Source organism: Neolamprologus multifasciatus, chromosome 2, assembly GCF_963576455.1.
Source record: "Neolamprologus multifasciatus chromosome 2, fNeoMul1.2, whole genome shotgun sequence".
Taxonomy (NCBI): Eukaryota; Metazoa; Chordata; class Actinopteri; order Cichliformes; family Cichlidae; genus Neolamprologus; species Neolamprologus multifasciatus.
The window spans coordinates 30450842-30464641 of NC_140440.1; the positions used below are offsets into that span (position 1 = coordinate 30450842).

The 13800-nt window shown below is 35.7% G+C and overlaps 1 long non-coding RNA gene across 1 annotated transcript in view; it reads left to right on the forward strand.

Annotated features, from left to right (window-relative positions):
- LOC146524782 (uncharacterized) overlaps positions 1-12928 on the forward strand; it is a 73280-nt gene extending 60352 nt beyond the window's left edge. Inside the window, exon 2 of the long non-coding RNA XR_014869450.1 lies at positions 12603-12928. This is a non-coding gene — a long non-coding RNA (uncharacterized LOC146524782). The remainder of the gene's footprint in view (positions 1-12602) is intronic.
- Positions 12929-13800: the final 872 nt, after the last annotated feature.

Below are 13800 nucleotides of genomic sequence, written 5' to 3' on the forward strand. Positions count from 1 at the left end.
CAAAAAATTCTGAAAATTTATAAAAATCTCTTTGGTGAAAAAAGAACAAGGCCAATTAAATTGCTATTAAAAACAGATGTGATTCTTTCATGCATATCACTGTATCGGCTCAGGAACACCTCCAGAACACCTGTTTTTTTTCCCCTGCCCATTTAAAACGACTAGGCCTAAGTGGAAAACTGCTCTGTGGTCAGATGAATGAAAATGTTATTTTATTTTTCATTTTTTTGAAAACATGGATGCCATAGTCCTCTAGAATAAAGAGGAGAGGGACCATATGGCTTATTATCAGTGCTCAGTTCAAAAGCCTGATAGTACGGGGGTGCATTAGTGGTTATGGAAGTGCCAGCTTGCACATGAATTGTATATTTTTTCTAATTAATAGTGACTATTGAGACCTTGTGATACACAGTTTGTATTACTATTATTATTATTACGTTTAATTATTCTCTGTATACTCTCTGCTTATAGGAAAATTGAGAATAGACAGAAAACTAGGGAGATAGCGAGGAGTAATGACCCACGGGAAATGGTCCGGTGCAGTCCCAGCTTGTTTTTGGAATGTGAGTCACCTGCTTGACCAGGTGAGCGTCAGCAGTGCGCTTGTAGCAGCTATTTTTAAGTTGTCTGAACACTGTTGCTGCTTTTATTGATTAGCACACCCTTGCCAAAAAAGGTTTTTAGTCTTGGCAAAACTTTAGGCTTACTTTAGATAAAGATAAACAATATATAAAAACACTTGCTTTGCAAAATTGCATCTTTTTTGGATTTCTTTTTTTTTTTTTCTTTGAATAGAATGTGTTATGTTTAGTAACTTAAAATCAGTATGAAAGGTCAGGAAAAGATCTTTTACTATTTTAACATAGGCAAAAGCTTTCATGAAAATAGTTGAAAACAGATTTTTACATGTAACCAAATTCAAAAAATCTTTTCTTGCCTTTAAAGAAAGTATTTTTGTTACCAAAAACAAATCACAGGCTGTGAAACTCGGTCTACTGTGAGTATTGAACCGCTTGTTGATTCTGATACATTTCTATGTGGCACTTTAAACACAATTGTTATTCAGTGCTCAAACCATTTACTGATAAATAAAGTTGAATATGACCCAGTACACACTTGCACACAATAAATCCAGCCTTGCACCTTTGACCTCTCCAAACACTCAGATTTGCCTGTTCCTTACTCAATACTGGACTCTTTCAGAGCTCTCATGGTTTTCTATCCATGATACAATTTAACAATGACTGATGACTAGCAAACCTTGCTGGACAATGTAACATTCTGTTTCATTTATGTAAATAGGCTGGGTTTCATTTAGGGTAAACAGCATGTAATGGGTTATATCCCCAGCTTAGAGTCCACTCCCAAGAAAGGGCCTGCAGCCCAGATTAATTCGAGGTGCTGAGCAGAAGTTTATTAACTTTAATGTTAAGCAGTGCTCAAAACAACAAACAAAACCTCCCTATTATCTCCTAACAGAAAATTTAAAAAGCAAACAACTGATCATTCTCTAACCCAGTAGTTCCCAAACGTTTTTCGCTGGGCCCCCCTTTGTTTTACAAGAAAAATTTGTGCACGTACTAACACATCCTCCAACCACACACACCCATATTTTGCTCAATTGCAGTTTATTTCACACCTCAAACATTTGGTAAACAATTAAGCAAATACAAGTAATCTGCAGGTTGTAAGAAAATAAACTACTAACTCTTTTACGCTACGTCCACACCTACACGGGTATTTTTGAAAACGCAGCTGTTTCATCCATACGTAAATGGGGGAATCACCGAAAACTGAGATTTTTTGCATTTACGTGTGGAAGAGGAATACAGAGTTCATCATGCAACGTTAAAGATTTGTGCCTTTTTTCACGTCAGCTGTGCGCCACGTTATTGTTTACATGAGATGAATTGCAGAATGGCAGATAGTCAGATTAACAGTATTTTGTCTCTATCTTCAGTTTTTAAATGCTTACATATAAACACGCAGTTACTGTCCCTCTATTTAGAAAGCTAGAGGCGTCACGATGTGATTATTTTACATGTAGTTGTTTTTTTCCTGTGTAATAATATTCAACATTCATCAATAAATTTTTCAAAAAAAATGCCTCTCTGTGCAAAATGGGTTCAAAAACATAAACAGCTGTGGGATACTGTTTGTCTGTGATTTGAACAGGGGGAACATATCGTGGCAGGTACAGCCTGATATTATTTGTATCCCACTGTAACTTTACTGTATAAAGAGCTAACATCTCCAAAATGTCAGGAGTAGTTATTTATTACAAGTGTTTGTGAACTAAAAATCAAGAATGTGGGATACTGTTTGTCCATGATTTGAACAGCCCAGCGCTGCTCCCGACAAAGGGAAAACCAATTCTGCAGGGGAGACCTACCTTGGCACTTGTGCAGGTGAAACCAAAGGGAAGATTTGCTTCACCATATTTTCTAGTCTTTGGCTTAGAATGAAGTTGGTTTGGAAACATATTCAGCTATGCTTCATCTCCTGCTTTGCGTTTGTGTAGGCGCCCCAAGCATTGTTTTTTTTTTCCCCCTTTTCATGCCCCCCCCCCCTGCAATGGCTCTTCGCCCCCCCTAGGGGGCGGGCCCCACACTTTGGGAAGGTCTGCTCTAACCTGTGCTCCTAACCAATAAACAAGAAGAAGAAGATTTGAAAAAACAAACAAACAAACAAAAAGCAGCCTGTCACTCCTACTAAACAGCTACAAGGTCCTCAGTTTGTAATTGGAGGTAAGATTTTAATGTTTACAAAAACTATTTGCAGAACGTTCTCAGCTAACAACACAAATGTCAGAAATGCAATTTAAGATTAAATTCTTGTAATGAGGCTACACAGAAGCAGTCAAAGCTGTTTTAGTTCTGTCTGATAATTGAGTACTGCGTTTTTTCAGAATACAATATATTGCATGTAGCTTCTAGTAGACAGTCTGAATTCATTATATTACGAACTTATATATGTTTATCAGTCTGTCAGCCCTAAATCACTTTTTCAAGCACACAACTACAAAACCCCCACCCCAAAATTAGAATACTTTGTACATGTAAATAAAAACAGAATGTAATAATTTGCACACCTCATAAAACCCATATTTCACTGAATTTATTCGGCTGAATGTAGAAGTATTTGTATTTCATGAAGAATATTAGCTTGTTTTGAATTTAATGGCAACAAGGCATCTCCAAAAAGTTGGGATGGAGTAAATAAAAGGCTTGAAATGTAAGTGGTACTAAAAAGAAACAGCCGGAGGAATATTTTGCAAATTAGGTTTGTTGGCAACAGTTCAGTAACTTAATTGGGTATAAAAAAAAGAGCATCTTAGAACGCTCGCTAAAGTAAAGATGGGCAGAGATTCACTGGTATGCAAAAGAATGTGTCAAAAAATTGCATAATAATGATCCTCAAAATACCTTTTTAAGGAATATAAATGCCTCATCATCTACAGTGCATACAATCATTAAGATTCAGAGAATCTGGAGAAATCTCTGTATGCAAGGGACAAGGCTGAAAATCCCAATTTCTTCAGGCCCTCAGGCAGCACATGCATTATTTTATGATTCTGTCATGATAATCATGGCAGGGCTCCAGGACCAATTCCAGTCTGTGAACTTCCCACAAAAACTATATGTGAACATGATCAGAAATGCCATGTTTTCTCTGGGCCAAAGCTTACTTACAATGGACTGAGGCAAAATGTAAAACTGTTTTAGTGTCAGACAAACAGAGATTTTGAAGTTCTTTTTTAAAATCATTGATGTTGCATCAGTTCAAAAACCCACATCTCTGATGGTATGGGGAGGTAGGGATATTAGATCCTGGACCGAGAACCATATACCAGACAACAATGGGACATGATTCCTCTCCCAAATATCCAAAAACTGCTCTCAGTTCCTGAGACTACTTCCAGTCAAGATGCTGGTCCAGAATCTTTACTGTCTGTTGTGAAAATTACACAATGATTAATATGGCCCTGTCCAAACTTCTGAGACAATTTGCTGCCATCAAATTCAAAAAGGGCTAATGTTTCTCTTAAAGTTGAACATTTTCTCAGTTTAAACATTTGATGTGTTTTCCACATTGTATTGTGAATAAAATATGGGTTTATGAGAATTGCAAATTGTTACATTCTATTTTTATTTAAACATTTATACAGAATCGCAACTTTTTTTGGAATTGAGGGTTGTAGTATTTCATTCCTTCAAACTCAGTGTGTGTGTAAGTGATGGAGAAAGCTAACATGCTGGTCCAGAATCGTCCATAGAGATGACGAAAGCTGGTGAATCCCAATAGCTGGAAGAGACCATACACTGAGGATAATTATGTTTCATCATAAGGCAAGGGTGATCACACTGACCAGCTCTTCATTCATTTACACTAACCTCTCTGTAAAGGTCAGTATACATACAAGTGTGGAAGAACACTGACAGTATGTGTAGTTGTTTCTGTAAAATGAAAGTCCTACATTGCACCGTGAGAGAAGTAATGGTCTTGCACAGTCTTGCACAGTCTGGAATAAAATGAAACTCTAAACTCTAAAACTCAGACTAAAGTAGTAACAATTGTGCGAGATGCAGAATGTTTATTTGTTAAATGAAAAAAAAAGCAACCTCCTCCATAAATGTTTTACTGTCTTACTCCTTGATTAAAAGGCATAGCATATCGTATTCTATTAGTGTTTACTTGAGAATTAGATTTCTTTTTTTGACACTGTAAAACCATTCAGCAGAGCCCCCACAGTGATGGAGTACAACCAGCTTGATTCACACAAAAGTTAAATGTTGTTCAGTGTTAATTTGAAGCATTTCCTGTATCTAGGTAGAGATGCAAAACACTTCACTTTAATGCAAATAGCAGATATAATTGAGATTCAATGTCAAGTATACCTTCCAACAACTTAAACTACTGATGTTAGGCTCTATAGGGGGAATACAAGTTATGTAGCTCTAATTTATCAGCACAGATTTGTTAGGTGGGCTACTGAATGAATAATTTGTGTGCATGAATAAATTAATTGCTTAATTTGTGCCATCTAATTAAGTTTCCCTTAAGAGTCCTCAGATAACTCCACTCATTCCCTAAAATTAAATCTTTAAGTTGGTATAGCTATTGCAGGCAGTTTGCAAAATGCACCCAGCATGCTAGCTCCAAGCTAGCAGCTGTATTTTAGTTTAAATTACTGAATTAATTGCTCACATTAGTGGTATTAATTTAATATATTCCTTCCACTGATAATTATTCTCTATCTCATGCCCATACTATGTGTTTTCAGACACTGATTAACTGTTTCTGGACAGGAATAGATGTGGACATGCATGTGGCACAAAACAGTGACCTATTTAATATGATTTCTGGCAGTTATTTCATGTGAATAATTGAAAAACAAATACTGTCACAAATGATCAAACCTTTTTACCTAACAGGTTGTGCAGGCTAAAGGGACATTGCTGAGGTCAGACAGGGCAGAGAAGTCATAGCCTTTAACAGTATAACACATAAATCCTGTTAGTCCTGATTTTATAAGGAGAAAAGTATTGAGTCACACTTCTAGCTTACCTGAAAAACTTTTCTCTTTAAGCATCATGCGGATTCACTTGGTTGCCAGTTTCTATGTTCTTCCTGTGCCAGCATGTTTTCCCTATGAGCCAGTTTTATCCCGCAGTTCAAAAAGTAGCATTAAGTTAGTTGGCTGTAGGTGTGAGTGGCTGTTTGTGTCTCTGTGTTAAGACTGACATGTGCACCATCCACCATACCTGACATGATGCTACTTTTCTGTCTTTTACATTAAACCATAAAAAGAAAGAATATGTCTCTAAGTACACTAAACTGAAAAAACAGTTATGTGGATGGCAAACAAATGATCCTGTACAGTTTAGCTGGTTTTAATCATAAACTTGGGAACTTTTCAAAACGTATTTCTCTGTTTGTGCATTCACAAAAAGATTTGGGGTATGAATAATTTTTCTCTGCATGTCAAAGAATTTGAATGGGGTGGGCGGGATCTATACTGAAGGATGACCGACCAGACCACTGACTAACTAACTAAACTGCTTGTACATTTTTTTCGACAAACCTAATTTTAGATCCTTGCATATGTAGTTAATAAGTAGCTTCACTATCTAGCACAGCTGTCTTGTCAATTTCACATTCACATGTGAAAGAAAAACATCTAAAATCACATAATGAGGCAGTATTATGGTAGCTTTGGTTTATTATAAACAGTTAAAGCCTTCCTAATCAGAGTTTTTCTTAATGACAGTATAGTTGGATCTTAGTTTACGGGGGTTATATATACACAGTTTCGTGTAGTTGAAGCTGAAATGCAAATGGTTTCTTAAGTGATTATTTTGTCTAATAAAATTTAGATTAAATGTTTTATTTCACTCTCATATTACAACCAAGTCTTGCAACTGCATATTAGTGAGCAATTAAATTATCATAACTACAGACATTGCAGATATACTCACTAGCCTCTATTATCTAAATATATAAAATGCTCACATATATATATATATATATATATATATACTCTATACTAATGAGGTAATATTGTCTAAATATTATCTATAGGATCATATACAGACAACTGTATAATTAAACACACTGTGAATAACCACCATAAGCAATTTCTGCTTATGGTGGTTTGTTTCTGTTACTGTGCTGTGTATTTTTAATTATTTTTCTTTAGCAGGCTGCAGGTATTGATACATATACATACATATGCATGTTCGTACACATATCTAACACACTTTAGAGTTCTACAAATAGCTGCATTTTATGAAACATTTCAATATGCTGTGTAATGGCCAACAAATTAGAAAGAATTTGAATACAAAAAAAAAATTGAAAGATTTTCTGTGTATGCACTGTTGAGAAAAGAAGAATCTGCAGCACTACGAACTGCTCTGCTCTCAGTAAATGCAATGACTATTACAGCAAATTGGTTGCCTCTTTACCAAGACACAGCCCTCTCTGACTCTTGTATTGGGATTCTCCTCCTCCCTCCTTCCATCAGACCACATTAAGTTCAGTTTAACTAAATTCTGCTCTTTTTCATCAAAATATCAGTATTGTTGTTGACCAGAAATATGTAGGGCTAGGATGTAAACACTGACCGGGAGGGGCATTTCAGGACAAAACCAAGGCTTAGGCACCACTCACAGTTTTGAGTCACCCTCCCAGCAAATAATGTTTGTGATCTAGCGACTCCTAGCTAATGCTTCCTATTTTTTTTTACACAGTGTGCCTCTCTAGTAAAGTCCACAGTTGCTTTTTAACCCCAAAAGAAAGTTGTCTGGGTCTAATTCTGCGTTATTTTACATCCGTGGTGAAGCTTTGGCACATACATCTGTTTATTTCTCTTTATTATTGCCATTTGAGCTCAACATAACATAATCCATATCCATGTTTCCAGACTTTGCCTGTGGACCAAAGTGTATCACATGATCACAGTGATGCAGACAAAGCCAGGAGTGTGTCTTGTCTCTCATCCTTTAGTGAAGGAGGCCAACCATTTGCAGAAATTTAACTTGAATTCAAAACTTTTTGAATTACAAGCAAAACTATAATTTGCGAGGAAATCAGAAGGATTTACAAATGAAACCGTTTGTGATGGCAAAAAAGGGAAAGCTTTACAATTCTCAGGTATTTCATGAAAACCAACTAACCTCTAAAGAGTGATTTATTGGCAGTACGGATATATATATATATATATATATATATATATATATTATTATTATTATTATTATTATTATCTTTTATTCAAAAATGTGATTTTTGATTGCAGTTAGAAAAATATGCCCACAGAACGTTTTTAAGATTGCATTAGAAAACCTTCAAATGTATCAATGGTGACGATACTGAAATTATTATTTCAAGCTGGCTATAAAGTTATTGAAAATAACTTTGGAGATGCCCTATCTTTCCTGTGACTGCAATTGCATGAGCAGTTAAGGAAGATGGATGGATGCATGGCTGGTTGCATGGATGGAGGAATGGAGGGATACCGCCATGATAGAAATTATTTTCACCTTTGCGTAACACTAATTTAACAATAACCATAGGTTTTCACATAAAACAGACTTTTATCCTAATTTGTTTTTAGCCTTCCAATCAACGGCATACCATGAACTGAAGATCCTACATTTCCATGAAGTGTCTTCTTGCTGATGCTGATATCTGACACTTCTAAATGAATAAATAAATAAATAATAAATGAATAAAAAACTGACAATGTTTACAAAGTCATACATACTTTTAAAAGTGGATTCTAACTGATTGCATTCTTCATTTTTCATTTCATAGTAACCCATGTCATACACATAATATTCAATATTCTAGCGATTTGTCACACATATCACAAAAGCATTATAGGCTTTTCAGACTATGTTTTTCATTAAAAAGTTACTAGAAGGAACTGAAATTTGCTTCTAGTCAACCAAACAGAGAGCTGGCACTACTGGAATGACTATCAATAAACACGCTTTGAAGATATTAAATTCCTAAATGCAACATTCTGCATGCTCATCACTCTAGTATTTAACCACTTGAATCAGTTTTACTATCCTTTTATTCTTTGACGTTATAAAATATGAACAATTGGAAGATGTTATAGTTACATCTCACCTACCACTTGTTCATTTGCAGAGAAAAATATTGCAGTTTGATGCTGTTTATCAGCCTTGGCTTTATCATCAGCCTCATTCAGTAGTGCTGGATGTGCAGTAATATATATATATATATATATATATATATATATATATGACCAGGGGTCAGGTATGTCAGTATTCCTTTGTATGTGTGTAAGGAAAGCAGAAATTAATTAGAGAAAATGAGCACATTATGGTAACAGCATATCATCACGGGCTATTACACCTTTGTCCATTCTTCATAATACACAAAAGAGTTTTCTCTGTATGATTGCATGACAGCAAGGGAAAAATTTAATTTTATCTTAAGAAAAATACTTGACCGCTGTGGGTAAAAACACATATTACGGGTAACAAAAAGCTTTGTTTGTGACTATGGCTTTAAGCAACCATTAATTTGGTAAATTTCAATCTAGGTTCTGCTTTCAGTTAGCAAGAGAAACCCAGCAAAAAATAAGGAAAAAAAAATGTTTTCACTTTTTTCTAACCTTAACCCTAGCCCAAAGTCGTCTGAGCAGAAATGTCAGGGATAGTTTGTTTTAGATTAAGAATGGGCACTAAAATATCTCACTAACATTTTGTTATAAAAAACAATTAGCAAATTAACTATTCAGTGCAGAGGCTTTGAACACGTCAGCTTTACTCCACATATGCACTATCTGCTCGTGAGTCACTGAGGACAGTAAAGCCTAGCTGTATTCACTGTCTGTCAGCTCTTAAATCAAGAGACTCCCCAGTATTGGTAGTCTTACAGGGCCACCAGGGTGATTTGAAAAGCATCGGTCTCCACAGTGGTTATCTTGAACCAGTGAAGCATAGAAAGAGAGAAAGGTTTCAATTCTATCTCTTCTCACCTGGAACTCTATAGAATTAGGCAATTTTACTTACTTACTTACTTACTTTAATTATTTATTTGATTGACTCGAATAATTTCATTATTTTGCATGGCTAAATTGTAATTCTGACAAAATATTCAAATATATTTTCAATTACATTGGCCATGTAGCAAAAGAAAACTGTCTTTTAAGGAAGCAAAACTGTGCTTTGAGACGATAGCAACTTTAATTATTTAAGTTCTCAGGGCATTACTTTATCAGTCATGAATGATGCACTTCTCACTCTGCACAACTACCTGTGAGAGCGCTGTCACATTTATATGTCAGGCTGTTCAGCTGTGCTCATGCAGAATATATTTTATAATTCATTGGAATATGTTAGATGGACAATATTTGCTTAGCCTCTGGCCTTGCCTGCTGCAATCCTCTTTGCTCAATGGAGAAGGCACCAGGAGCCAGTGATATTTGCCTAATAGCATGCTCATGGCACATAACTGGATAAGCACTATGCCAAAACAAAACATTATGCGGGTATTTTCTTTTTCTTTTGTATTCCCATGTACAGCTGAGATGCATTCAGCATAGAATTCAACACAGACTGTGTTCAAACAAAATTTGCTGTTTGTGAATGAAGAAGAAAATGGTAGTACTTTGAGCTTAATCTGCAGACTAAGATTCTTTAGATCACTGTGTTTCTGTAAATTTAATGAAAGAATTCCATATACTTTTAAGTAGGGAAGTAAGACTTTTAAGTCTTATATACATTAAGGAACAGTAAATGGGCACTAATAACCATGATATACATAGAATACTCTGGTTTCAATAGCTTACATTTCTAACTGTCTTAAAAACTATATCTCACATACCTAATAATGACATGAATATCATGTTTGGTAATGAAGACTGCAGTAATTGTTGATAAGAAAAATGTGTTCTGTTGACTTGTCAAGAATTCAAAGTTGGGATTAGCAAATAGTTATGTTTTTGGATATCTGCTCTTCGGTTTTTCATAACAAGCATTTTTCTTCCAAATGTAAAGTGTTGTTCGTCAGGCTTAAATAATGGATTGCATTAGTTCACACTGTCACACTGTTTGTCAGTCTTTCTGCAGTTTAATAAATTAATTCTAATACTTTCAGTTTCTATGGTTACCTTAAAGCATAAAAGACTGGCAACATTAACAACAGACGTCAGCAGGAAGTTGCACGATTACAGTGGGATCTTATTTACCCAGTTGCAAAAGGAGTAGTTAACCTGTGTGAGCTGTGTATGTGTCACCTGTATGATCATCAATATTTCTATTTCAGGATTAAGCACGATGAGAGAAACTCACCTAAAACTCCCCAAGTTTTAATGGTAAATTAAGTTTTAAGTTTTAATGAATATTGGTAAGCAGTTACCAGAATAACACATAGTTAAAGAAATTATTATTATTCTTCTTCTTATTATTATTACTGTTGTTGTTAATGTTTAAACATTTTTTCTCTTATCAGTGATCAAAAACATACAAAACATTCAGTCAATTAAAAGGAGAAGATAAGCAAAAGTGAAGCCTTCGATCTACCATGGTTCAGCTGCAGATACTTGCCGTGACAGGAGGGAATGTTAACTCGGAGCCTTTGTTTCACACATGACAGCCATCAAGATACGGATGTTAGAATGTGTACTGACCAGGAGCACAGTGACAGTGGCTCAACCCAAGGAAAACTGGCTGAGCACAGAGAAACTGTGACAAATTAAATGGGCTATCGAAAGCTGTGCTCATGTTAGAGAAATAGGGTAAGCATTTATAGAAAGATTTACAAAATGTTCACTTTATCTTTAACTGTCACCAAAACCACATTTCTCATTAGATAACTGCATAGTCGCTGTTTATATGGTGGAATTAAGAAATGTGACACGATAACAGCATATATACGATATATAGCAACAATAAAGATTTAGGGAAGGCAGTAAATTATGCAGTCAGACAAATAGAGTTATTAAGTAATAATTGCTAAGTATTTTTTACACCACTCTTGCATTTCATTTGCATTGCTTTGCAATACGGCCAAGAGTCTTTGTCACATAATTACCATCTAATAATAAAAACATAAAACTACAAACTTAAATACTTAAACACTGATACAAATCCCAATCATACTGAAAACACACACTTTCTTGTGTTGTTTAAGTATTGTCACAAAGCCAACAGCAAACTTGGTGAAAACCAACCCAGAGGGCACCGCAAAGTTAAAAAAAAAATTGGCTTCAGCAACTCCGCTGTAGTAAGAGTTACAGGTAAAAATTGAAGGCTATGATGTGCCAAGCCTGACTGTTCATCACTGCTTTTGCTACCTATTGAAAATCAAGCTTAGGGCACTGGGCAGGGGTTTGCTACTATCTCTGTGTAACCATGGTGTCTTTGCAGATGCTTTGAAAGAGTTGATGTAGTGTCAGAAGCTGTGCATAGTTGTTTCTGACCTGAGTGCACTTTGCATGTTCTTGTCCTTTCTTACACTAAAATAAGTGATCTTGATAACTCCACTCCTGAAGTTACACATCACTGTAGTCTATTTCTTCTCACTCCACATGAAGTAAGTCAGCTGATTGTAGTGCATTGTAGAAAATGCCACGTTATATCATATTTTTCTACGGTTTATAAGGAGTTTAGAAATTAGTAGTCTAATGCAATAACTATATTACAGTCATATGTAATGTGACTAGAGTAATATGTTGCTCGGAATACCACATAGCCAACAAATTAATCTGTTTGCACTCAAAATATTCTAAGAAGGCAGTCGTTCTTTACCTTGATCAAAAATGCACAACATACAAGAAAATTCAATCAAAAGTCTTCATTTAGCACCTTTTTGTCTTTTAAAAAGAACATCACATTTTGTGCTTCTAAATCACTTATTCACAGTCATCCACCAGTGGCTGCCAAGCTGCAATACAAGATGCTTCCCTATGCCACTTGGATCCAGTGTCTTGCCAAAGAATACTTCATCATGTGTCACAGGTAGACTGAGAAATTAAACCACTGACCTTGCAAGGAGTACTCTCACACTGAAGTGTGCCTTCACTCTCAGCAATTCAGTTTGGATATAATTACTACATTTGTGAGGTAGGGCTGTTCAATATAACGATATATATCGGATGACGATATAAAAACGTCTATCGTTTCATTTTACGCTATCGTTTGTTTCGTGGTGTCGCAAAATAAACTGTTTACGGCAATATTTTTTCATCGTTTTGATGGTCACTGTAGTGGCTATATTAATTTCTTAAAGTTCTCTCTTTCTCTTATATTTAATATAACCACACTACAGACGGACAAGTGCCTGTTTTTATGCGTTGTTGTTAGCAACAACGACGGTAACAGCATCGCGTGTCCGCTTGTTTATGTTCCACATAAACCTTTCACAATAAAGCTCAAGATCCTGTTGAGACGTTTCAAAATAAACTGAATCACGTGAAAGAGCAGATTATTTACGGATGAGAAGTAAAAAAGAGCCGCCAGGTGCTAAAAAATAAACCTTAGACTCAAACGTTAGAACAGGCTTTTCCCCGCAGCACGCCGTGTTATAAATACTTTTTAAATAAAAACGGCGGCCGTTACAACTTATGTCTAAAAATGTACTGTTTCATGCATCGGTTAAAACACTCGACTTCAGCTACATGACGCGCAGCTGGAAACACTTCCTGCAAGACGAGCTGCCCGAGAGTCACAGAATTTACAGAAAATGTTACATTTTTGTGATTTATATCGTTATCAGACAATAGAATTCTTATATCGGGATATGAGATTTTGGTCATATCGCACAGCCCTATTGTTAGGTAACTGTTTCATTATTTTTGATTATACAAATGGTAAGATCACAGATAAACAGATTACTTATATATAATTTAAAAATGGGATTGCATATTGCAGGACCACATAACCCTGGCTTTAATAACTGTCTCCACTCCGGTCCATTTCTTCTTTTCAAGATGACATATTGTATAGCTGAACAGAAGAATGGATGGATGAGATGGATTAGTGGGTGGACTTGTGGGTGTGCACGTAGGTTAGAAGAGCAAACTTCAGCGGTGACACTTCTCTATTCTGCAGTGACGTTTTGAACAAGTGCAAAAAGAAAGTGACAGCATCAAATGACCAATATTCCGATTTATGTGTTTCTAAGAGATGAGTGAAACCAGAGCAGAGTGCTGCTGACAACCAAGAAAATGATTTCTCAAATAGAATTCAGGAATGCCGGTACATACTGCAAGCTGAGCATGAGCTAGTCGAGACTATCCTGAGATGCATAGTAATGCTTTAG